Here is a 27,015-nt window from a genome sequence, read left to right on the forward strand (position 1 = left end):
CTCCCTTGCTTCATCCTGCTTCTCAGGGCACGCATGCAGTGGCAAGCCATTTGGACCACATGAGTGAGGAACCTGGGTCCCAGATGTCCTTATGGAGTGAAGCCACCAGATTGTCCCTGAGCTGTTATAAGAGAGAGAAATAAATTATGTTATTTATGCCACTGTTATTTTCAGTCTCTGCTCTTCATGGTCAAGCTTACAGCCTAACAGGGAAAACGGGCACATATTAATTCATTCTAACCTAGAGAACTGGTTATTTTATCAGGAACAAAGCAATATGGAAGAGGAAAAGGATGCTTCCAAATAAAAATCAAAGAAAATATCTTTCTAGTCGGCTTTAAATATTTAAATATTCTAGTCCCATATTTCTATAAATTCCAGATTGATCTAGAGAAAAGGGAAGCAAGCACACATACACACATATATCTTTTTATATCAATCTGTTCACACAGAATATCTCTAAGTCCACGGGTAGAATACTGAGCTACGGGATTGCCAAAATCTGTTTCAAAATCATAGATTCTGAATTTTTAACATTAAAAATGACAAACAAATCTGAGGACTTAAAAAAGTAAATAAAATAAAGTACTTTTTTCAGCTAGGCATGGTAGATCATGGCTGTAATCTCAGCACTTTGGGAGGCTGAAGCAAGAGGATCACTTGAGCCCAGCAGTTCAGGAACAGCCTGCTGTTCTATTAGAGACTCTGTCTCTAAATAAACAAATAAATACTTTTAAAAAAATAAACAAGTACTTTTTTCTAAAATGGCGTACTGGACTCAACTCTCAGCCTTCTCCCCAACACACACACACATATATGCATGTTTGCACTTACACACACACATACAAAAAAAACCATTTAACCGGATTGTAAAATTGCTTAGAACAGTTTATCGGGGCGCGCTTGGTATTCCATTTTGGACAACTGTGGCTCTTTTAAGGTATATCCCAGTGGTCTCTGTACCACCTCAACCCATTCTTTGGCTTTACTGCAGTCTGAATACCAGGCCAGATGGTCAAGCAGTAACTCAGCATGACTCTCCTGCTACCCTAATATAATTTCACAGTAGGAACATATACAGGGTTTCAAAGGACCCATATGAACAGCATCCTAGCTCTCATAACTCTTTCTGGGTGTATGCATTACTTATTTGGGGGGGGTGGGGCATGGGAAAGCAAGGGAATCTGATGTCTTTTTAATTATTTATTTCTCTATTTTTGAGACAGGGTCTTACTCTGTTGCCAAGGCTAGAGTGCAGTGGTGTGATCATAGCTCATTGCAGCTTCCAATTCCCAGACTTAAGCAATCCTCCCACCTCAGGCTCCCAAGTAGCTGGGACTACAGGCACATGCCACCACACCCGGTTAAGTTTTTATTTTTTGTAGAAATGAGGTCTTGCTATGTTGCCCAGGCTGGTCCCGAACTCAGTGCAAGTGATCCTCCCGCCTCGGCCTACCAAAGTGCTGAGATTACAGGCATGAGCCACTGTACCTGGGTGTCTTTTTAATTTTTAATGTCAGAATCCAGTTTTAAAAGCCTCTCAAGACCTGACTTTACTTCTTTTCTTCTCTTACCTCAATCCTCACCTTTCCCTGCTTACTCTCAAGTAAAGCTAGCCAGGAACTGCAAAAGATTAGAAAGATTATAATGATCCACTATGCTCTTTTTATTTCTTTAAGTTCTTTTCTTTCTTGAAAAGTGTATCATCTTAGGAGTGAAACCTAAAACCCCACTGGTATGATTTGAATGTTCCTTCCAAAACTCATGTTTAAATTGCCATTGTGATGGCATTAAGAGGTGGGATCTTTAAGAGGTGATCAGGTCATAAGTGCTAAGCCCTCATGAGTGGGCTAATGCCATTATCAAGAGAGTTCCTGATCAAAAGGATGAGTTCCACCCCTTCTGTCTTGCTCATGTGCTTTCTTGCCCACCTGCCTTCTACCATGGGATGATGCAGCAGGAAGGCCCTCATCAGATGCAGGCCCCTTGACCTCGAACTTCCCAGCCTCCAGAACTGTAAGAAATAAATTTCTTTTCTTTTCGAGTTAAAGTCTGTGGGTATTCTGTTATAGCAGCACAAGATGGACCAAGACACCCACCAACTTGGAATGGAAAAACAGAAGGAGAGTCTAATGGATCTCTACTAGCTCAGCAATCTGGCCACTCCATGGCAATGGACCAACCAGGTTGTTCCTTGCTCAAGGCGATTGTGTGGGATCATGTAGACTGTTCCCTGCATGAGGATGCCTAGCCAAGAATGCTGGAGGCAGGTAGAATCCAGCTTGCCTGCCACTCACCAAGTGCCAGCTACATGCCCCAGCACAGGGCTGTGTCCACCTGAAAGAAGGGCAGTCTTTTTTGAATATGCACAAGGCTTCAAGTCATGGGCCCAGGGGGCTGCATCTGTCTACAGAGGACACATTTCTTTCATTCTCAAACAGCAGTTTTGTCCCAGGGATTAGAAGGCCAATGGCCTTGTATGGAGGCAGGTACTAGATGAACTCAGCAAAGAAAACGAGGATTGGAGGTACTAGCTATGTGCCTGTTCTTGGTGATAGGTTACTTCTGGTCAGGAGGTAAGGTTAAGGTGGGCAGAGCCAGCTTCATGGGCATGGAATCAATGCGGTCCCAAAGTGCTTGTTTCCACACTGTGCTTTCATTAAGTTCTTAGTTTTTGAACAAATGACTCCACATTTTCATTTTGCACTGGACCCTGCAAATTATGTAGCCTTTCCTGGAGGTGAGGATGCCAGAGTAAAGTGCTGAGGAGTTAGAAACTACTCAATGCTGTAACCTCTGGAAGCACAGTTCAATATGCAACTCTGGACAGTGGAATGAAGGAAGGAAGGAACCTCAAGAAGCTACTGCCCAGACCTGCCTGTAATCTATGGACTGATGATGGCAGAGCACCCAGGGTCCATCATGAAAAGAGGAACACTGAAGTCATCCTGCAGCGTCAGAAGCTTTGGTTCTGGTGGTTAACTCTGTAATCCAACTGGTCCTCTTACAAGTATGAGTATATTGTGAGGAGTCACTCAAGAGAATTACTCTCCAGGTACAAAATAGCACAAGTGCTCCAGGTGGTCGATGCTGGTCCCTTCCATACCTGGCCAGACCCTTGCTGATTATGGCTGGCTGCCAGTGCAAAAGAGCAGGAGAAAGAAACAAAGGGAAATTTCTTTACTTGCTGGCTAGATTACAGACATGTCTACTGTCTTCTTTAATAATGTGAAGTTTTAGAATCTGGTTGACATACTTGACTGCCTTCTTCTTTCCCTCTTTTTACCTTGCAGCATTTCTGTCCTAATTCTTATTGCAATATGCATTATCAAAGCTGATTTTTCTATAAGAATCATTCAGGAAATTTCATTAATATCATACATATCCCCCCAACTAATTCAGCAATTAGACAAACTGATTAGGGTGAAGCAAACTCTTGTAGTGAAAATAAAATCTTCTTAAATTTCAAATTGATACCATAAGTTAGTCTTAAGATTTAGCCTACTATTATCTCTAGGTGATAGAATCAGGTGATTTTTATTATAATCTTTATATTCCTATTTCTTTTCAAAATGTTTTATAGTGATCATAAAATACTTTTATTAGAAAAAATAAAAGTTATTTCAGAAGGTTTAATCTGAGTAAAAACTATTTCCATATACTTTAGAAACATCTTTTTCTATATAAGCTGCTGATATACTAATTAGAATTTTTTAAAACCTATTCATTAAAGTTTGTTCCTCAAAGACTTCTACTTGACAATACTTTGTTAGCCTAGCTCAAATTGCTGTAATCTTTCATCTTTGGAAAGCTTAAGAAGGTTGCTGATGCTGGGCGCGGTGGCTCACACCTGTAATCCCAGCACTTTGGGAGGCCAAGGTGGGCAGATCACCTGAGGTGAGGTGTTCGAGACCAGCCTGGCCAACATGACAAAACTCCATCTCTATTAAAAATAGAAAAATTAGCCGGGTGTGATGGCAGGCTCCTGTAGTCCCAGCTACCTGGGAGGCTGAGGCAAGAGAATCACTTGAACCCGGGAGGTGGTGGTTGCCAGTGAGCCAAGATCACGCCACTGTACTCCAGCCTGGGTGACAGAGCGAGACTCCGTCTAAAAAAAAGGATGTCACTTGAAAAACAGGAAAAAGAAAACAAGTAAAAATCACTCATAGTCAATTTTTTAAAAACATACAAAATAAAAAGTGAAATATTTTCCACCCCAGTTTCCCTACACATAAACAGCTTTAGCTACAAATGCACTTTTTGTAAATAAAAGGAAAATTGTAATTTCCACTCAATCACATAAAAATATATCATGCACATGTGCGCTAAGCAGTACACAGACAGGTACCGCATACTTTTTAAGGGCCATCTGTATCTTGATTTATTTAGCGAGTTTTCCTAATGCTGAACAATAACTTGTCTCCAACTTCTTACTATTGCAAATATGGCTTCAATAAACAACTTGTACATATGTTTTAATATATGCTCTTACCTCTGCAAAGTTCTTAAGAGTGGTATTCCTCAATTAAGAGACTAGAGATGTTGAATCTTAATACATGCTATTAAGCTTTTTAATAGGGTCAATGAATTACACTCTCATAGTTCATGGGTATCCACTTGCCAAAATCCTTCATTGCACTCAATATTATCAATTTTCAAAACTGTTTCCATGGACTTGAAAAACTGTTTTCATCTACATCCCCCAAGCATCTTTTCAAGTATTTTTTTGGCCATCTGTGAAACTTCCGTAAATGCATTTCATACCCACCGTCTATTTTCCCATTGACTGTCTTTCTCTTGTTGTTCCCTCTTACATGCTCACTGCTCAGTCCTCCCATCAATGCTACTGGAAATCACTCCACAATGCCCAGTGCCAAGTTTGCCCTCAGTTTAAGGGAAGAGCATCATCTAAAGACATGCCAGTTTTATCAATTAATTTAAGCTTTTACTGTTTTCATGCCCTAGAATGCAGGAACAAAAGATATCTATCAACTACTAATGACCAAAAGTCTAAAGCTTTAACAGTGCTCTGGAAAGTTCAAGTATAAAGAGAGACGGTTTATTTTAGAAAGCATCACATCACCGCATACATAGCCATTAAGTTATTTTCTTCACTTTAATATTTTCATGTGTACACACAGCAGTAAAATCACAGCACACCTCAGCACACTCTGAGTAGCCTTAAAGAGACAGAGCCAAAGACGCTCATAAGAAATTTTAAAAATAAATAATTCTCTCATTAGTCCATATAAAAATATCTGGATGTTAAGAAAAGCTGAAATAAAATGCACCAAAAAAGAACAAGAGTTTGGTTTGAATGGTGAGTTTTAGAAATCAGTATTTTTTCTCCTTCTCTTTAAACTTCCTCAATGATATTTTAATTTCATTTTTTAAAAGTAAATTTTAATTCTGAAATTAGTGGTGATGATTGGACAACTGCGTGAATATACTGGAACACACGGCATTACAAAACTTTAAAAGATGAATTTTATGGTATGTGCATTATGTTTCAATAAAGTTGTTTTACTTTTGAAAGTGAATTTTAAAAAGTAAAATACTACACTGTGCGGTCAGAGGGTTTAGGCGAACTCTCTACACTTTCTACTTAATTTTGCTGTGAGCCTAAAACTGATCTAAAAAATAAAGTCTATTAAAAAATACTACAGTGTATTCTTTGTTAATTTCTCAGTAATTTTATATTAAAAATTCTGGAAGGTAGTAGAATATATAAAAGCTATAGCAGGACAAGCCTCTTTCCAATTTCTTGTTCTTGGCAATATTTGAGGAGCATACAGTTGAAAGTGGCTTCTTAAAGCATCAGTGAAATGAGTGTCGCATATTAAAAAACTTCTGAAGGGTGACTCATATCCTATGGCAACTTACAGAGCCCCTGTGTAGAGTGATCAATGCTCCCATTATGCTTATTAGAACTAACAGTGTTAATATTGAGAGAGAAAGCATAGTTAGAGATGTCCATTCCTTTTCTTTCTAATCTGACTCAGGTTCTGGGTTCCCAACTGATGATTAGTGAAGATTTCATTGTGTTGAACTGTTTCATATAAAAAAATGAGGTTCTAGTTTAATTAAAAAGCCACAGAGGATAAATTAATTCCATTTATCAACAGCATAGTGTAATGGACAAGAGCTCTCTGGGGACTGGCATTTCTATTAGAACTTTCTATTTGAATGCTAAGCCACAAAGAAAGGGAGAACTTACAACAAATACTGCATCTGGGATGCTCAAAGAGAAGCCAGTGTGATCACCAACATAAAGGAGAAACTGTTTTGCTATAATGAATTTGGTAAAAAATAATAGACTTCTGAATATTTGAAGTTTCTACTTTTTGAAAAAAAAAAATGAAATCCATTTTTATTCCCAAACTAAATGGCAACAAAAGAATATTTCTATGTTATCGTCTAGTCTATGGAAAGAGACACTATTCCCAGCTTGGGATCCTAAAAGTCAGAAGTTTAACTTGCAGTAATGTGAAATCTGTCCTTGGAAGCTCAAAGAAGAGAAAATGTCTTTCTAGAAGGAAACTTGACAAGTTCTTAGGAAGTGAGGCATAAAGCAGAACAATATTGGTTAGATTTCAAACTAAGGGCATAAAGAAATATTAGGTTCTCTTTTTCTTTTTCTTTTTCTTTTTTTTTGAGACGGAGTTTCGCTCTGTTGCCTAGGCTGGAGTGCAGTGGCACCATCTTGGCTCACTGCAGCCTCTGACTCTCAGGTTCAAGCGATTCTCCTGTCTCAGCCTCTCAAGTAGCTGGGATTACAGGCGCGCACCTCAACACCCCGCTAATTTTTGTATTTTTAGTAGAGATGGGGTTTCACCATGTTGGTCAGGCTGGTCTTGAATTCCTGACCTCGTGATTCACCCGCCTCAGCCTCCCAAAGTGCTGGGATTACAGGCATGAGCCACTGCGCCCAGGCAGGTTCTCTTTAAGTCTGTTACTCACACCTAAATTAACTTGCTGATAAAAGCATGAAAAAGATGCTATTAGAGTGAAAATATCTATATAACCAAACATTTGCAAATTGGAGCTAGTGGCCTGCTTTATACAATATTTGCCACAACATTTCAGCACTTCTACTTTCAGTTTGCTACTTTGATAGTATTTTTGTGGGCAACATCTCATTTAAGTGGCTATTTTTCCCCTGATCATCCTTCCACGGCAGTGTAACTCAGGAGGAACACCTGTGACACATATATATCAGGCAAGACCACTCCTAAAGAACTCGTGGGCTTGCCTACTGTATATGCACCAAGCTGTCAGGGTTGACTGCCCCCAAAATGCTACTCCATTCCAGAGGAGGTGAAAAGGAGCCCACCAAAACATAAACAAAAACCCAGAAGCTGGTAAAAAAGTCAGGAAGTAAATAATGAAAGAAAAACAGGAAATTGACTACTGAACACTACATAATCTATGGCTCCTCAGATTTTATGAAATCTGAATCACGAGTCACCAAAACGAAAACTAGTCCCCCCTATAACGTTAATACTTTGGTCTTATTTTTAAATATATTATTTTTTCTACACCATTTATTTTCCCCTTCAACTTTAAGAGCACAAATTTATATTGTCTTTTTTTTTGTTTACTTTCAGTCAGCGTGAGGAAGGGACACATTTTCTCTTTCCATCTTACAGACAATAAAGGGACATGGCCCTGACTCTTAAGAAAAATGGTACCTGTGAAATAACTCAGAGCATCATACCTGGCACACAGTAGATAATAAAACTCTCATACATAAAGAATAAGACCTCTTCTCTGGGTTTTATGCTTCTACTTCTTCACAAGTACTAAGTAGTTCAGTGCATACTTTCTAATTGTTTTGTCTCCTCCTATTAATATTTCCACACTAAACACTAGCCTCCGCCCTACTCCAGGACCAGATGGGTAGAATATCTTGTTGTATTATACAAGAGTAAGAATGAGACTACTATGGGTCTGCTTCTTCACTGATGAATGCTAGAGCCAACTTCAAAGACCTATGATACCACAAATTCCCTCAGGACAAAGTGCACCTCCTCTCTTCTTTTTGGAGTTCATGGTCAATGGGCTGCAAATTTTCTTATATTTCAAAGAAATGATAGCTTAAGACGTATGGTGGATGTACCGCCATTTTATATGTACGTTTTTGATTTCCGAAAATGGAATCTGATTTGGGATTTAAATAAGAGATCAACTCCTTTATGTTCCTAAATACCAACAAGTAACTGTGGAACTGTGCAGATGAATCACACAGCAAAGTAAATTAGTGATTTCTAATGAGGAAAGATAAGAAATAATGTAGTCCAAGAAGTCACAGAATCAAGAAAAATAGAATGCATTTCTTAAATTAAAAAAAAATCACCCGGCTGGGTGCAGGGGCTCACGCCTGTAATTCCAGCATTTTGGGAGGCCGAGGCGGGCGGATCAGAAGGTCAGGAGATCGAGACCATCCTGGCTAACACGGTGAAACCCCGTCTCTACTAAAAATACAAAAAATTAGCCGGGCGTGATGGCGGGCGCCTATAGTCCCAGCTACTTGGATGGCTGAGGCAGGAGAACGGCGTGAACCCGGGAGGAGGAGCTTGCAGTGAGCAGAGATCCCACCACTGCACTCCAGCCGGGGCGACAGAGTGAGACTCCGTTTCAAAAAAAAAAAAAAAAATCACCCTGCACAACAAGGAAATAGAGAGGTCTAATAGACTTTGTAACCTCCCTAGAGATGTGGTAAAAGCCTCATTGCCTGAGTCACAGAAAATTATGCTGGGCCAGGCTTTCACAAACACACTGTAAAATCATACATTGGCCAGAGGGTGTGTGTTGGTGATGTGGGGGAAAGAGGGAGGGAAGAAAGAGAAGTTTGGTGTTAGCATGTTGAGAATGTCTTCCTAGCTCTCCTGTTCCTAACTTTGATTTCTACTTTCCTAAAGAGAAAAGTGTGTAACATCTAAATAAGCTATTTTCAACCTACTATTTTTTTTAAAGGGAGAGAAACTCTGCTCTGAATTAACTAAAACAGAGCAAAAAATACCCCACAGAGGAAATTAACTGGCAAGAATGAATTAGCTACATTTTTTTTTAATCTCTGCCAAGAAAGTGTGATAAATCCAATCATCGACAGTTTCCCTGTAAGTTACTGGAAGGAATTTTGCAAGAAAAAAAATAAAATGGGAATATAAAATCAAAATGTTCTGATCACTACTAATAAAAACATATATTTTAGGACTTATTCAATGTAATATATTATGATAATTCTTATGTATCTGGTATTATTGAAGGATGATGTTAACTAAATCCCCTATCCCTATCAGTATCAACATTTTTGAAAATTAAAGCATTTTTGATGGGAATTTTTCTATAACAGATGATATACTGAATGGAATACTGGACGTTTCAGGGCCATTGCTATTAAGCTTTGATGCAATAAAATGATGTCTTGAGGAGAAACTGAAGTAAATATACAACAGTCTGTCCCTCTCGATGGCCCTCTATTTTAAAGTATTTTGGTGCCTATTTTAAAGTAAGTTTTCTGCCTCTTCCTTTCACATTTCAAGTGTCTTATTAGTTAGGTGAGTCTGATTTTCATAATTGCTTCTCCTTTCTAATTTATTGCTTCTTGTGCTTATGAGATAGAAAATTAGATAATCAAGCATGATAGAATTATAGTAAAGACAGAGTCACTAGATGTTGAGCAAGAGCCTAAAAGGAGTTTAGTGCAGAGGACGGATGGCATCTGTTTAAGCTGCTTTAGCTGTTGCTTTTGCTTATATCTAGGTGCTTTGATGTGTCCTAGACAGATGAGGTTATTATACAATTTATCTATTGGTAAATCCAGGTATTTTTCTACACTAAAAAGAATATAGAATAGAGGGCTTCTGTCTCTTTAATTTGCAACTCAGAGTCACCACTTTGTACCATACCTGAAACATCAGCACTCACAGCCTCATTATGGACATTCTTTGTAAGTTTACTTTCCTCCATGGCCATGACTTTGTTAAACGTCACTGAAATAAAAAGTACAGCATGCAAATCTATGAGCACAAAGCGTATGAAATTGGCAGGGGCAGTGTCCCACTGTTATCAATTCTGTCCTGTATCCTCCATTTCTGTGAAAGAAAGTACATTACCTTTCATCATGGTCATCACATAATATGCAAAAAAATGGAAGAGATGGAGGAAACAAACTGATACCTGTAATAAAACACTGACATTATTATTGCTTTTCACACTCTCTAAAAACTGCACATTCTTTGAATTACAGTCTCCATCAAATTCCTGACCCTTATCCTGATGGAGAAATTTACCTACCTGAAAAGGAAAGGTAGGGTTATTTCAGGGACGCTTTCCTTTTTAGTATTAACAGAGGCTATGTTTATACTGAATGAAACTACTTAATCCCTAAACTATGCGTAAGAAAAATATATCTTGCCAAATTTACAACCCTCTCACATTGCATCTATTCTATTTCAAAATGATCTCTAATACCCAAAGATTTGTATTGTGTTATTACAGTATAATTTCTCATCATATTCTTAGGATAAGAGAACAGGTTGATAAAACAAGATAATGATAATGTTTTCTATTGTTCCTGTGTTATTTTCCCAATAACGCAGAAGTTTTCACAGATACTCATTCTTACAGAGGTTGTTTATTAGAAAAATATATCCTGGATTCATGACCAAAGGCAAAAATAATTTCTGAAACATTTACATTTATATAAAGTCAATTTTTGCCCTCCTGTATTGTCAGTTATGAAACATTTCCATTTTTAAGTTTTGTTTCCTTAGAAAAATTAAATTCCATGTGCTTTTCTAGCATATGCCCATAGGTTTCTTTGAGACCCACCTTCCTGCTTGATATGAGTAATCACCTAAATTGTCTTAATACCTTCATGTCATTTTTTTTAGTCTTTCTTATACTTTTTCTAGGACTAACCCCATTTTTGAAGCATTCATTTATCTGCATTTCCATAAACTTTAAACTTCTGACTTTTGGAATTTGTGTAGCTTTTACAGCTATTTCTTACAATATTTTGCCATGAAGATTGACGCATCTTTTCCCCGCATATTTATAGCCATGTTCTGACTGCCCTCCCCTCTAAGCCTGGAAACTCCCGTATTCTGGAATGCTGGTTGTTTGTATTAAGCGAGCCATGTGTCCTCCCACTTGCACATCACAGTATAAAGTATTTCCTTAAACTCAAAATATCCTTTTATTGACCTCTTCCATCCCAAAGTCTTAATCTGTTAAAGACTCACATTATCCATGAAGAACCTCAAGTAGAAAAGATCAAACTCAATACTTTCTATTAACATTACAAAAAGTATCTCACTTTTAAAAGTCCTAAATGTATTACTTCCATCCCTCTCTTAATATTACTGAACTTATTGCTGTGACAACACAGTCTCCACATAAATGTAATGTCTCCATTTGGACTTGGCCAGATCTATCCCAGAGGTTCAAACTACTGGAGAGGGTCAAGCCACTTCCAGAGAACTATCTCTATGTCCCACGTGTCTCTGTCCATTTGGGCTGCTATAACAAAATGCCATAAATTGGGTAGCTTATAAACAACAGAAATTTATGTATTTCTCATTGTTCTGGAGGCTGGAAATTCCAAGGCTCCAGATTTGATGTCTGGTGAGGGTCCAATTTCTGGTTCTTAGATGGTGCCTTCTTGCTGTGTCTTCATGTGGCAGAAGGTATGAGGGAACTCTCTTGGGTCTCCTTCATAAAAACATTAATCCCATCTATAAGGGCTCTGCCCTCATGACCTAATCACCCCCCAAAGGCTGTATATCCTAATACTATCACCTTAAGGGTTAGCATCTTAACATATGAATTTCAGGGGGTGATGCAAACATTCAGATCATGGTTTTACTTTTCATTTTGTTTGCCTCTGAAACATAAGCAATAACATTAGTGGTTCCTTATTCAATTTTGATTCCTTTTATGTATCTCTTAGCTGCTTCCTTGGCTTAATTGCTCCATGTTGCTCACTTAAATCCCACCACCCTAGAGAATTGGGTATTTTGAAGCTTCACCACTTTTTTCTTTACCACTGTCATATTGCTGTGAATGGCACATTATTGCTTCTGATTGAAATTTCCTGGGCCTGGCTTACAAATGCCCGCTGTTGGATTGGTCTGAAATCAGTTACACATTTTCTTTTATAGAATCTTTTGCCACTGTATACTGCAAAGTCTTGCCTGTGACTTTGTCCTTTACAATCGGCCCATCTAATAATGGAATATTAGTAAAGAGATAGGAAAATATATCAAGATAGTTCACTATGTAAACGAATGTATTCCTAATCATTTTATGCCTACCTATGCTGACTTTTACAGTGCTCTTATTGCTATATTTTTCCATTTAATCCAAGTCATCAGCTACTCACTGAGTGCCCACAAAGCCTATAATATCAAACTACACAAACAGAGGATAGAAAAAGAAGTCATAGGCTGTCCTCAGTGATTTTACAACCTCAAAAAAGCAGGATAGAGGATGCTCCAGTATTGGAATATAAAAAAAAGACAGAAACTTTTTCACCGATCTTCTAAATAAAACATAATAGCCTATAAGCATTCTTTGACTGAGTATACACCAATTTGACTATTTGTAAGTGAGTCTCTGAGATTGATTATGTGTATGATACCGGGTATACAACAAGTAGCAATTTGCAATTTTGTTGAAGAATGATTCTCATAACTTAATATCAACATCTGAATCTCAATATACTTTTGTTATTCTCTACTCATACTGCATTTTTTTTTAGGGAAAATTATATGCTGGAGTGAAAAGAACAATTTGGGAAGGAAGAAAATCTCTAGACATGTCCTCAGAAAATCTCAACAGTCTACAGTATACCATACTTTTTATTTTTCTTTTCTCACACACCCTTTCTTTTGCCAATTTCTTTTAAATAGTCTCCCCCAGATGAAGCAGTGCTATGATAACAAACTTTGATCATTTTATGTGGTGGGTGTATCCCGAGGCTGGTGACATGGTTTGGCTCTGTGTGCCCCCCCTACAAATTTCACCTTGAATTGTAATAATCCCCACGTGTCATGCCACGGACCCAGTGGGAGGTAAGTGAATCATGGGGGCAGGTTTTTCCCCTGCTGTTCTCGTGATAATGAATAAGTCTCATGAGATCTGATGGTTTTATACAGGGGAGTGACTCTGCACACCCTCTCTTGCCTGCCGCCATGTAAAACATCCCTTTGCTCTTCCTTTGTCTTCCACCATGATTGTGAGGCCTCCCCAGCCAAGTGGAACTGTGAGTCCATTATACCGCTTTTTCTTTATAAATTACCCAGTCTTGGGTATGTCTTTATTAGCAGCATGAGAATAGACTAATCAGCTGGGCACTCAAAGATGAATCAGACACTGTCCCTGCCATGGAGGAACTCATAGTCTTGTGTTAAGTGTTGTCTGTTTGGGGTGAAGAGAAGCTAATATTAATCAATCTTATCCCATTCCATTTAATTTCAGGTATCATGAATCTATGTGGAATTTCAAAGATCTTTCATGCCTGTGTTTTGCAGGGAAAAGTTCACTTTTTTTCAGATCAGGAAAAGGTCTTCTCATTCTACTTAAAATCCAGGGTCTTCCTTTGAGTACTTTGTCTTTTCTGCATGGGAAAATGTTTATGGTTTTTTTTCTTTCCCAAAGCTTATTTTTAAAACAAAATTTTCATGATACGATATATATTAGACTTTAATCCTTTCTCTATCTCTTGGTCTGAGTTCTTTTCAACTCATTTCATTTCTCTACTGTTCCTCATGATGAACCTCTCCCCACAAGTCTTCACATTAGATTTCACATTTGTATCATGCCCTATTTAGTGACTACAGGATTAGATATATGTTGCTGAAATCTATTGGGCACTGGGTATGACATGGTTAAAAGTTAAAATTCCCAGCACAGTATACTTTCTTTTTTTTTTTTTTTTTGAGATGGAGTCTTGCTCTGTCGCCACTCAGGCTGGAGTGCATTGGCACGATCTTGGCTCACTGCAACTTCTGCCTCCCGGGTCCAAACAACTCTTCCACCTCAGCCTCTCTAGCAGCTGGGATTACAGGTGTGCACCACCATGCCCGGCTAATTTTTGTATTTTTAGGAGAGACGGGGTTTTGCCATGTTGGCCAGGCTGGTCTCGAACTCCTGACCACAGGTGATCCTCCCGCCTCGGCCTCCCAAAGTGCTGGGATTACAGGTGTGAGCCAATGCGCCTGGCCAGTATACCTTCTTGAATAAAGAGTAAACTTATCACAAAATGATGAGTTTTGTTCTTACTTCAATATACAGTAGGTTCATATTTATATACAGTTTAAAAGGTCTTGATTTTGACAGAAAATAATTCTTCTGGGCAGTTCTAGCACACAATTTGTCTGATGTATTGTGAAAACAAGAGCTCTACATCTGGGACTGAGAGAAGGGAGTTTAAGCAGATTAATGTACAAGAAAGCCTTTACTGGTCTTTATTTGGTTATCACTGCCAAGGTTACTCTAAAAAGAATTCACAGTTTATCCATGGCTGTGTATCACAGATGTTAATTTGTTTTGTTTCACAACTCAGAATTCACTTTCCCTTAGAAATAACGTCGTACATGGTGGTTGGGCGTTCCACACAGGTCTCAGAATGGAGGCAAACGCCCTGACTGCAGGCAGTGCTGCCGCAGAACACATGTCCTGGGGCAGGTAGAATAATGGCTCTCCAAAGACGTCCACTTTCCAATTCCCAGAACTGTGAACAGGGGATCAGATGTGCTGAAGTTAAGCATGTTGCAGTCGGAAGATGAGCCTGGATTATCTGGATGGGCCCAGTATATTCACAAGGGTCTTTATAAGAGGGAGGCAGAAATGTCAGAATCACAGGAGAGGATGTGATGGTAGAAGCAGAGGTCACAGAGAGAGAGGGAGGGAGACAGGGAGGAACAGAGGGAGGGAGGGAGGGAGGGAGGAAGGGAGGGAGGGAGAGAGGAAGACTGGAAGATGCTATGCAGCTGGTTTTGAAGAGGGAGGAAGGGGCCACAAGCCAAGGAAGGCAGGTGGCCTCTAGAAGCTGAAAAACACAAGGAAAGGGATTCTCCCCTAGAGCCTCCAGAAGGAGCCAGGCCTGCTGACTCATTTGAGACTTCTGATCTCTAGAACTACAATTTGTGTTGTTTTAAGCCACTATGTTTATGATACTTTGTTACAGTGCCAATAGAAAATGAATACACATTCTAGGAAAATTATCAAGGTTTCTCTGGTCAAATAATTTTGGGATACATTATTCACTTTATCTCCTCAATGCCTACAATTTGAGAAGTCCCATGATACGGTTTGGCTGTGTCCCCATGAAAATCTCATCTTGAATTGTAATCCGCATAATCCTCATGTATCTAGTGAGAGATCTGGTAGGAGGTGATTGCATCATGGGGGTGGTTTCCCCCATGCTGTTCTCAGGATAGTGCATTTTTTAATTTTTTATAGCCCTCACGGAGCACCTCTGCTAGAGCAATGTGGAAGGGAAATGTGGGGTTGGATTCCCCCCACACAGAATCCCCACTGGGGCACTGCCTAGTGGAGCTGTGAGAAGAGGGCCACTGTCCTCCAGATCCCAGAATAGTAGATCCGCAGACAGCTTGCACCATGTGCCTGGAAAAGCTGCAGACGCTCAATGCCAGCCCGTGAAAGCAGCTAGGGAGGAGGCTGTACCCTTCAAAGCTACAGGGACAGAGCTGTCCAAGGCCATAGAAGCCCACCTCTTATATCAGCATGACCTAGATGTGAGAACAGACTAATACATCCTGCAAGAAAAAATCTTATTTAACTTTGTTTAATTCAGAATCGCCCAAAGTATTTAACCATAAACATTTTCAAGAAATACTTTTTATTTCTCCACATCTGGAGAAATAGGAACACTTTTACACTGTTGATGGGACTGTAAACTAGTTCAACCGTTGTGGAAGTCAGTGTGGCGATTCCTCAGGGATCTACAACTAGAAATAGCATTTGACCCAGCCATCCCATTACTGGGTATATACCCAAAGGACTATAAATCATGCGGCTATAAAGACACATGCACACATATGTTTATTGCAGCACTATTCCCAATAGCAAAGACTTGGAACCAAGCCAAATGTCCAACAATGATAGACTGGATTAAGAAAATGTGGCACATATACACCATGGAATACTATGCAGCCATAAAAAATGATGAGTTCATGTCCTTTGTAGGGACATGGATGAAATTGGAAATCATCATTCTCAGTAAACTATTGCAAGGACAAAAAACCAAACACCGCATGTTCTCACTCATAGGTGGGAATTGAACAATGAGAACACATGGACGCAGGAAGGGGAACATAACACACCAGGGACTGTTGTGGGGTGGGGGGAGGGGGGAGGGATAGCATTAGGAGATATACCTAATGCTAAATGACGAGTTAATGGGTGCAGCGCACCAACATGGCACATGTATACATATGTAACAAACCTGCAGGTTGTGCACATGTACCCTAAAACTTAAAGTATAATAATAATAAAATTTAAAAAAAAAGAAATACTTTTTAAATATTCCTTAGAATTACTGTTCCGTGGAACTACTTTAGGAAATAATGTTTAAGGAGTTATGCTATGGATAATGGCAGTGGGAAGAGAGGCAGACATTCTTGCATATATTTATCTAGCCTGAAATCCCAATGACTGAAGTCACTGAATCACAGCTGAGTGTCCAATATGGTTTTTGTTTTTGTTTTTTTTTTTGAGACAGTATCTTACTCCCATTGTCTAGGCTACAGTGTAATGGCATTATCTTAGCTCACTGCAACCTCTCCCTCCCAGATTCAAGCAATTCTCATGCCTCATCCTCCTCAGTAACTGGGACTACAGATGCATGCCACACATCTGGCTAATTTTTGTATTTTTAGTAGACATGGGGTTTCACCATGTTGGCAAGGCTGGTCTCGAACTCCTTAGGTGATGCACATTCTTAAGTGATCCACCCGCTTCGGCCTCCTGAAGTACTGGGATTACAGGCGTGAGCTACCGCACCCAGCCCATTATGGTTTAATATTGAGATAGGTATTCAGATGAGGGTGGAGGAAATGAGATATAAAGAAATGAAGGAAAATAGCACTGACTCCAAGGAGGTGGTCACTTAGTAGGGGATATGACATATTTACCAAAAATTATAAGCCAGGTGGAAAATGTTAACCCCTCTCTCTCTCTCTCTCTCTGTGTGTGTGTGTGTGTGTGTGTGTGTGAGAGAGAGAGAGAGAGAGAGAGAGAGAGAAATAGAGAGATAGAGAGAGAGAGAGAGAGAGAGAGGCTAGACAGATATAAATGAGCTGCTGTAGGAGTCTGGAGGGAAAAAATAAAACACTCATTTCCAGGAACAGGAGATATCAGAGAATAAACTGGGTTGGTGTTGAATTTATCCTTTAAGGACAGCTAAGCTATTGACCAGAAGAGATGGAGAAGAGAAGATGGGCATTTGGAATTGGCAGCATCAGGGTGAGCAATCTCATCTATCATAGGCCCTCCCCAACTCAAGCACTAAGTAGTTCCTAGATGGGCCAAGCATGTCAAGCCTTGGTAAACTATGTCCTTGTCTCCTAATTCTTAAGTTCTATATTATTAGACCAATAATAAGAATTATTAGAAATTGTGGTTCCAGTTCTATAATAGTAAAACATCAAAATTCACCACAAAGAAATGAAAATAAAATGATATCGATTTTTGAAAATACATATACATATCCAAGTCCTTAATATAAAATTTAAGTTCTGTTTTAAATGCTCCTTTTGGGGGATGTTTTTCTGCATGGAATGAACTTTCTGAGGCTTCTTAAAATATGTGCCCAGTGAAGTTTAGACTAAGGATGCTTTTTCCTTTTCCTGGTAAATCTTCCAGTCATAGGATAGCCTTCTTCATCGTTCCTTGGACCTCTGAACTGCAGTTCAGAATTAGTCATTTATTTCAAGAAGCTTAACACTTAATCTGTGTGCATGTTTGTAAACAATAGATTATGCTTTAACAGTAAACAGTAGTGGAGGACATTTTCCATGCTGACTTTAGCTTTCTGTTTGGTGTCAATTTTTGGTCTCCGCGGGAGCAGAAACTGTCTTGCTGTTTGTTCTTTGTCAGCCTAGAGTCCGGAGCAGTGCCTTATCCGTGGGAGGCATTCAGTGTGCGTCTGTTGAAATGATGAAAGGATCATGGGAACGAAACCTTGGCTTCACTTGGGCCAATTTAGAAGAAAAAAAAATTTATTGATTTTAATAAGGAAAAAGAAGATTAAAATGGACATTGTAGGGGTAATAAATTCAATAGCTTTTTTGTTGTTGTTTGGTTGGTTTGGGGTATTTTTTGGCTTTATCCCCTAGAAGTACTAAGATGATCGTTTGCTGGAAGAGAAGTCTGTACAGTCTATAGGCTTGATCCAAAGCTGCTGGTAAATCAAGCATTCATTTTTCTAAAGTTACATAAATGAAAGAAAGGACAGGATTTAGAGGATCCAAGGGCCTCTCTTAAGAAACATGTTGACATAAATGTGACCTGCGGAGATTGTGTGCCCCCCTCGAGTGTCTGGCAAGCACCTTCTCATCTTTCAAGACAGCTCGAATGACACCTCTGGGAGGCCCGCAGGCTCCCTGTGGCAGTTGTTTATGCTGCCCTTTGTGTTCCCCAGCACTCTGTGCAAAACTCTCTCAAATATCACTAATCACACTTCACCTGGTTATCTGTTTACATATCTGAATTCAATTTGATAAAGTTCAATTCCCATTGCAATGCCCTAAGTATTTGCTAGGGCAATGCTAGATTCAAAGGTTCAATGGCAAATTCAAAGGCTCTGGTTGTTGTTTTTTTTTCTTGGATAGGGTCTTTCTCTGTTGCCCAGGCTGGAGTGCAGTGGCATGATCATGGCTCACTGCAGGCTCAACCCTCTAAGCTCAAGCCATCCTCCCACTTCAGTCTCCCTGTGAGTAGCTGGGACCATAGGGGTGCGCCATCATGCCTGGCTAATTTTCTAAAAATTTGTGGTTAGAGATGAGGTCTCACTATGTTGCTCAGGCTAGTCTTGAACTCCTGGGCTCATGCAGTCTTCCCGCCATGGCCTACCAAAGTGCTGGGATTACAAGCATGGGCCACCGTGCCTGGCCCCCTGGCTTTTAGAAGCTACTTCCTATCATGGAGGACAGACAAGATACAACTACTTACAGTTCTCTGTTAAGAGCAGGAGAACCTGAGGCAGCAGAGAGGTGACAGGAAGGAGGAAGTGACCATGAACTCCTGAACAGTATGCTTACTTCATATCCTCACCCCTCAGCACAATGTCTGGCATGTAAAAAGTTCCATGCATGTTAATGGAGGGAGGGAAGAGGAAAGGAATCAACAAAATGCCCCTACCCCATCCCCATCTCTCTGCTATTTCTTGTCAAACTAGTTACTCTAAAGTTGGTGTTTTCAAGCTCCTGGAAGAGATATCTTAGAGCATAGAGGTGATGATTCAGTCCTCCCTAGCATATAGTACAGTATACAATAATCACATTTGATGGAGACAAGTCATCGTTTGTCCTGTGTTTAACTGTGGTCCCATGGCACCTGTTCATAAACACTACACTCCCAGGAAGTCTACAGGAAAGAGACTTGCAGACAGGTTGCATTTGCTGAACCACTAGCACTACACCAACCTAATTCTTAAGTTCTGTATTATTAGACCAAGAGCTCTTCTACCATCACAAAAGGATTTAGCTAGAATTTTGCTTCCCTCAGAACCTCATTTGCCATCCAGTTTCCCATTTCTCTGCCAGCTTCATCTGTGCAACTCATCTTGGGTTACGTCTGGCAGATGGAGAGAGGAATCTCATTTCAAGTCGCTGCTGTCTGCATCCCAGAGCCCTCCCGGAGCAGCCTCTATTTCACAAAGGACAGAAGAAAGGAGGGATGGGTGTGATCAGCCTCCCCAAGAGATGACAGTGTAAAGTATTCCTCAAATTTTCATCTTCAACGGCTAGTATCATTTAACTCCCTTGGGAGAGACTGCTTTGTTGCCTAGGCTAGCAATATAATCTCCAGCTATCCCAATGCCAAAATATCAATTACAGGTTCATCTGGATGATGGGATAAACTGAAGTTCAGACCACTAGAACAATGACATAAGTCGGGGTGGGGAGACAGGGTGCCCAAGGGGATTGAGCCCCATGGTAGAAGTGAAATAAGGTGAAGTCAAATTCTCCATATCCTTGCAGATTAAGTAACTAAATTCTAAACTGCTATCTGTCTCATGAAGAGAAGTCCACCAGCAACTAAAGCGAAGCAGGTGTTCTGAAGGGGTTTTCTTTTTGGAGGTCCTAATTAGAAAGATAATATTCCCATAGCACCCCAGCTCTCCCAGCAAAATGACAGGAGAAGATTGAAAAAATAAATGATTGGTAATAACAATTAAGCATTTTACCAGTCACAAAACATCACAGATTGTACAATTTCATTTATATAAAGTATCTAGAAACGGTAAATTCATAGAGACAGAAAGATTGGTGGTTGCCAGTGGCTGAGGGGAGGGGGAAATGGGGAGTAACTGCTTAATGGGTACAGTGTTTTATTTTGGGGTGATGAAAATGTTTTGGAAAGAGACAGAGGTGATGGTTGCAAAACAGTCTGAATATACTAAATGCCACTGAAGGCCGGGTGCGCTGGCTCACGCTTGTAATCCCAGCACTTTGGGAGGCCGAGGTGGGCAGATCACGAGGTCAGGAGATCGAGACCATCCTGGCTAACACAGTGAAACCCTGTCTCTACTAAAAATATAAAAAAATTAGCCGGGCGTGGTGGCGGGCGCCTGTGGTCGCAGCTACTCGGGAGGCTGAGGCAGGAGAATAGCGTGAACCCAGGAGGCGGAGCTTCCAGTGAGCTGAGATTGCGCCACTGCACTCCAGCCTGGGCGACAGAGCAAGACTCCGTCTCAAAAAATAAAAATAAAATAAATAAACTAAATGCCACTGAATTGTTCACTTTAAAATGTTTAATTTCATGCTATGTGAATTTCACCTGATTATTTTTAAAAGTGTTACAATTAAAGGACTAATTATTTCTCATTGCTCAACAATCTACCACTACTGGGGAAAAAGGAGGATCTTGTTTCCATTCCATAGTGATAAGAGGGATTAAATAAGTCTTTAAATTCTAGTATCAGTCATCTTTGGGGCTTTCCTGTGAAAAGCCGAGTACTTACCTGAATGTTGGTAGCAGAGAAGTAATTCAAACCAATGACCCCAGATTTGCCTGGCCCATGTAGTCTAACTTCACAATCAACAGCTGCAGGAGTAGCAAGAGCAGCAACTATTTATCTGCAGCTACGAAGTGCCAGCTAGATAACCAAAAGGCAATCGAGGAGACCTGTGTTAACTAGACTCTAGAACCCTAGCCAGACCTGTGTGATGGAGGTATGTCCCAGGGAGTCGCATCTGGTGGCAGTAACATCAGACAAAGACTAAGTGTCATTTTAATTCACTAGAATATGATGACCTTGCTATTTCCACACACTTCCAGGACAAAGAAAATAAATGTTGGCCAGGCGTGGTGGCTCACGCCTATAAACCCAGCACTTTGGGAGGCTGAGGTGGGTGGATCACCTGAGGCCAGGAATTTGAGACCAATCTGGCCAACATGGTGAAACCCCATCTCTACTAAAAGTACAAAAATTAACTGGGCATGGTGGCACATGCCTGTAGTCCCAGCTACTCGGGAGGCTGAGGCATGAGAATCACTTGAACCTGGGAGGCGGGGGTTGCAGTGAGCTGAGATCGCGCCACTGCACTCCAGCCTGGGCGACAGAGCAAGACTCTGTCTTGGGGGTAAAAAAAGAAAGAAATGTTAACAGAGAGCAGGAGGATCTTTAGATGAGAGGCAGCTTTTTTTCCCCTTCTTTATACTAAGATGAAGATCCAAAGCAATTTGCTGTTAAGCGCAAAGAGAAGCACAAAAGCTTAGAGGGAATAAAAACACATTTAGAACAGAGGTTAAAAAAAGGACCTTGAAAGGAAACTACAAGGCTATGTAAACAAAAACATGGTTGAATGCAAACTGAGGAAAAGCAGATGCGGGCTGCCCAGGCTCACATGACACCTTCCCCTTTCACTTCCACATGGCACAGTGAGAGCCAAAGACAAACAGGCCCCTGAAGCCCTCACCAACCAACCTCCGAACCACTCACCTTGCCTCATGCTCTAGTTCGTGAATCTTCCTGGTTTGAGGTCAGGTATGGTCTTCCTACCATGGCTTTGTCTCACCTCCCAGACTTAACACAACACTTAGCTTTGAGCACTTGCTTTCCTTGACCAGGATTTAGACATTTCTCTAGCATGACCGCCAGTGGTCGCTTCTTCTACCTTCAGCCTAACTCAGGATGTCCCTCTACACCACGTGCCTGTGCAGGCATGGAAAAGTGCTCAGCTCTGTTTTGGTGTAGCCTTCCTTTTCTCGCGTGCAGTCCTCAAGACCATGCCTAAAATAAGGTTCTAGAGTTGACTGCAGTGATGCAGCTGCAGGCCAAGGAACACAAATGGCTAGACAGCTGCACGTTTAGAGGGAATCTTTAAACATAATGAAAAGCCAAAATATATTCAAGGCTTTCAAAATCCCCTAATTCTTTTTATTTTATTTTATTTTATTTTATTTTATTTTTTGAGACGGAGTTTCACTCTTGTAGCCCAGGCTGGAGTGCAACGGTGCAATCTTGGCTCACCGCAACCTCCGCTTCCCAGGTTCAAGCAATTCTCCTGCCTCAGCCTCCGGAGTAGCTGGGATTACAGGCATGCGCCACCATGCCCGGCTAATTTTTGTATTTTTAGTAGAGACGGGGTTTCTCCATGTTGATCAGGCTGGTCTCAAACTCCCAACCTCAGGTGATCCATCCTCCTTGGCCTCCCAAAGTACTGAGATTACAGGCATGAGCCACCGCACCCGGCCAAAATCCCCTAATTCTATTGCAAGAAACCAACGGAATCAGGGAGCCATACACACACACACACACACACACACACACACACACACACATCTTTTTTTTCTACGTTGTATGAGAAAAAATCATTTAATTCCATCACAAAATGTTCTACATATGTTTTTAAAATTACAGTATTACTTCCCTGGAAAACTTCCTAAAAGAGGAAAAAAGCATCTATTTCCTAAGTCTGTCATGCTAGAAGGAGGAATGGCTTCTGATAGGAAAGCTGAGGTAGAACATCAGTTGTGAGCTCTCTTGGAGTTAAGCAATTTGGACAGGGACTGCAACGTCGTATGTGTGCAACTCCTACCCTGGGTCAGGGTCTTGTCAGCTCCAGCCTGATATCACGGCCCTAGTAGCACATAAGCAGCATGGTGAAATCACACTGACGATCCTCCCACCTCAGCCTCCTGAGTGGCTGGGACTGCAGATAGCTAGGACATGCCTGGCCTAGACCTGGCTGGTTTTTTTTTTTTGTTTCTTTGTTGTTGTTGTGTGTGTTGGAGTTGTTGTTCTGCTTTTTTTGTTTGTTCGTTTTTGAGACAAACTGGGTCTCACTCTGTCACCCAGGCTGGGGTGCAGTGGTAAAATCTCAGCTCACTGCAGCTTCAACCTCCCCGGCTCCAGTGATCCTCCCACCTCAGCCTTTTGGGTAGCTGGGATCACAGGCACACAGCTAATTTTCTGTGATTTTTTATAGAGACAGGATTTTGCCACGTTGCCCAGGCTGGTTTCGAACTCTTCGGCTCAAGTGATTCGCCTGCCTCAGCCTCCCAAAGTGCTGGGATTACAAGTGTGAGCCATCGTGTCAAGCCCACCTGGCTGTTTTGATTACTGACTCTGATCTTGGGCAAGTTATTTGAGTTTTCTGAGCCTGTTTCTCTACTTGTAAGATGGGAATAGTAATATCTATTACTTATTATTTAAGGTAGCTGTGATGGTTTGAATTGTATCCCCCAAAAAGTAAGCTGAAGTCCTGACCCTGCAGTACCACTGAATTTGACCTTATTTGGAAGTAGGGCTGCTGCAGATGATGTAATTAGTTTAAGATGAGGTCACATTGAAGTAGGGTGGGTCCTTAGTCCAATATATCTGGTGTCCTTATAAGAAGAGGGAAGACAGCCATGTGTAGACACAGACACACAGTGAGAATGACAGGTGATGACAGAGGCGGAGACTGGAGGGATGCAGCTGCAGCCCAGGAACGCCGAGGATTGCCAACAACCACCAGAAGCCAGGAAGAGCCAAGGAAGGTTTCCCTTTGATGTGTCTCACAGGGAGCATGGCCCTAACTTGATTTTGGACTTCTAGCCTACAGACCTGTGAAACAATACACTTCTGTTGTTTTAAGCTCTGTTTGCCTAATTTCTTATGGCAGTCCTAGCAAATTAATATGGTGCTAGAGGCCTAATGTATGTATTTTGTGTGTGTGCTGGGTGGAGGGAGTAAGTGTTCTTTAACTGCAGAAGAAAATAAGGCAACCTATCTTATGCATCTAAACCAAGAAGTGTCATCATTTCCTGTGGATCGACCCTCCCACTCACGCTGCTCCAGCACTGACTGGCTCCTGGCTGTGGCTGGAACACCCCAGCTGCATTCCCTCCTTAGGGCCTTTACACCCACTGCTTCCTCTACCTGGAACAGGCCCAGGGCCAACTCCTGACTTCCTGCCTTTCCTCGATGAGGCCCCTTCTGCAATTTGCACTCCCACCCCACTAACCAACTTCTCTTGCTCTACTTTACTTTTTCTTTTCTCCATGTTCTCAGTGGATTCTAATATCCTAGTAATGTGTTTATTATATGCATTATTTATCATCTCCATCCATGCTACAACATTAAGCTCCATGCACTGATGTGAACAAACATCAAAAATAGTACCTACTTCACTGTAGGTGCTTAAGAAAAAAATTTCTAAAAATCCATCATTCATTTTCAAATGACCACTTTAATTATTACAGAAGCCGTATGTGTTCACTGTAAAAAATTAGAAAAAAATTAAAAGCTTCAAACTCCCACCATCTAATAAAACCTCTCAAATTACAAGAAATCAGACTGACTTTTATCTTCTTTAAGTGACTCCCTAAGGGGTGCTGACAATCCAGGAGAACTCTCATGGTAGAGGTAACATTCATCTTACAAAGCTTGGTATGTGAATTTAATGAAATAAAGTAACCAAATAGTCAATACAATGCTTATCATAGCAACTAAGACAACTAATGAGTAGTTTTTATTAACAGGTAGTTATCGTAATAGGTCACTGTTGATAGGTAGTTGTTATTTTATTTCCTTTGATCTCATATTTAACTTCCATCCCTTCCCACAACTTACAAAAAGTAAGTGGCGGATATCTGCAGCCAAAATAATGATATGATGCTATTTATTTATTTATTTATTTATTTTGAGATGGAGTCTTGCACTGTCACCCAGGCTGGAGTGCAGCGGCGAGATCTCGGCTCACTGCAACCTCTCCCTCCCGGGTTCAGGCGATTCTCCTGCCTCAGCCTCCCAAGTAGCTGGGATTACAGGCGCCCGCCATCACGCCCAGCTGTTTTTGTATTTTTAGTAGAGATGGGGTTTCACCGTGTTGGCCAGGCTGGTCTTGAACTCCTGACCTTGTGATTCGCCCACCTCGGCCTCCCAAAGTGCTGGGATTACAGACGTGAGCCAACGTGCCCGGCTGATATGATGTTATTTTTACAGGGGAGGCAGATGAGGAATGCCTCCCACTCCCAGCATTCAGAAGACAAAGTTCCCCAAACTCACAGGACCAAGCTCTATGGCTCAAAAGCACCATGAGACACAAGGCCACTGTTTCCATTGAATTTTCTAATAGCAAGAAAACAATGAACAATGATAACCATTTTTTTTTTTTTTTTTTTTTGAGACAGAGTCTCGCTGTATTGCCCGGGCTGGAGTGCAGTGGCACAATCTTGGCTCACTGCAACTTCTGCCTCCTAAGTTCAAGCGATTCTCCTGCCTCAGCCTCCTGAGTAGCTGGGACTACAGGTGCCCACCACCACAACTGACTGACTTGTATTTTTAGTAGAGATGGGTTTCAGCATGTCAGCCAGCCTGGACTCGAACTCCTGACCCCAAGCGATCCACCCGCCTCAGCTTCCTAAAGTGCTGGGATTACAGGTGCAAGCCACTGCACCCGGGTGATAACCACATTTTTGTATTACATGTCCTCTCCCATTTACAAAACCTTTTCCCATGAAACTTTCTTTTATAGATGAAATAACTGGGGTTCAGAGAATTTAAGTCACTTGTCCAAGTTGACTCAGCTGGTAAGTAGAAGAGTTGGGAATGCAATCTAGGATTAGATCACTGATGACAAGGATCACTTGTCCTGATATTCAGTGAAATACATACTAGTCCTAGAATCCCACTTACAACAAATGAAACATTCCTTAGCATTTTTTCCATAAGCTACTTCCCTCTCCATACTCTACGTAAAAGACTTACCTATCTTAATAGCCACAGGTCCTTTTCTTGTTGGATAATTCTCCACCAAAATTTTCTCCTTGCAAAAGGGAAACTTCACCTTCAGCCGTAAATGTCAGGAAATGGGGTACATTGCTGAGAAAGCCTGGGAATCACTGCTCTTGTAAGCTGTTGAGAAAAAAACAAAACATCAAGAACTTTATGTCTTCAATCCTCTCTTGGGGAGCCTTTAAAATGAATCTCTTTTCCAATCCTTGGCAGAAGTCAGCACAAAAGAGGTTTCTTCCCCCTCCATGAGTCTTCCAATTAGGTTTACCAACATTTGATTTGCACTGTTTAGCCAAAATTTACTATAGAGCTTTAAAAGCATTTATTATTAACTTTCCCCCTTTTGAGAGGACTAAAAGAATCACATCCCTGAATACTGAGACTTCCATATGCTTACACATAGGATTGCACATATATTCTTCATGTAGTTTAACTAAAATTCAAGAAGCTAGAAGACACAAATCCAATTTAGCAGACGTGAAGGCAGTAATCATTAGGTTATTTCCTAGTGAAGGCACCTTTTTACTCTAATACAA

At 40.7% G+C, this 27,015-nt stretch overlaps 1 protein-coding gene across 2 annotated transcripts in view; it reads right to left on the minus strand.

The window, feature by feature from the left end:
- Positions 1-27,015, minus strand: part of CRACD (capping protein inhibiting regulator of actin dynamics) — a 280,351-nt gene that overhangs the window by 122,585 nt on the left and 130,751 nt on the right. For both annotated transcript variants that reach the window (XM_054683105.2, XM_016951699.4), the window contains exon 2: positions 26,453-26,599. The gene's annotated coding sequence lies outside the window, so the exon portion shown is untranslated. The remainder of the gene's footprint in view (positions 1-26,452; positions 26,600-27,015) is intronic.

This window comes from Pan troglodytes, chromosome 3 (genome assembly GCF_028858775.2).
Source record: "Pan troglodytes isolate AG18354 chromosome 3, NHGRI_mPanTro3-v2.0_pri, whole genome shotgun sequence".
In the NCBI taxonomy this organism is placed as follows: domain Eukaryota; kingdom Metazoa; phylum Chordata; class Mammalia; order Primates; family Hominidae; genus Pan; species Pan troglodytes.